Source organism: Dendropsophus ebraccatus, chromosome 6, assembly GCF_027789765.1.
Source record: "Dendropsophus ebraccatus isolate aDenEbr1 chromosome 6, aDenEbr1.pat, whole genome shotgun sequence".
NCBI classification, from domain to species: domain Eukaryota; kingdom Metazoa; phylum Chordata; class Amphibia; order Anura; family Hylidae; genus Dendropsophus; species Dendropsophus ebraccatus.
The window spans coordinates 109,405,740-109,405,970 of NC_091459.1; positions in this window are offsets into that span (position 1 = coordinate 109,405,740).

Below are 231 nucleotides of genomic sequence, written 5' to 3' on the forward strand. Positions count from 1 at the left end.
CGATAGAATTTGCCGATGTACAAAAGAAGTGATCAGCCGACGACTGGACGTTTTCGAGCTCCTCAGCCGTTCACTGACACTTTTACATGGGGGGCGATTATCAGTTGATGAGCATTTCTAGCAATGCCGATAATCGTCCCATGTAAAAGGGTCTCAGTGAACCTGCCTGAAATCACTGATAATAGGGAACAATAGGTTGTATTCACGAATAAAGCAAAATGCAAGAAGAGA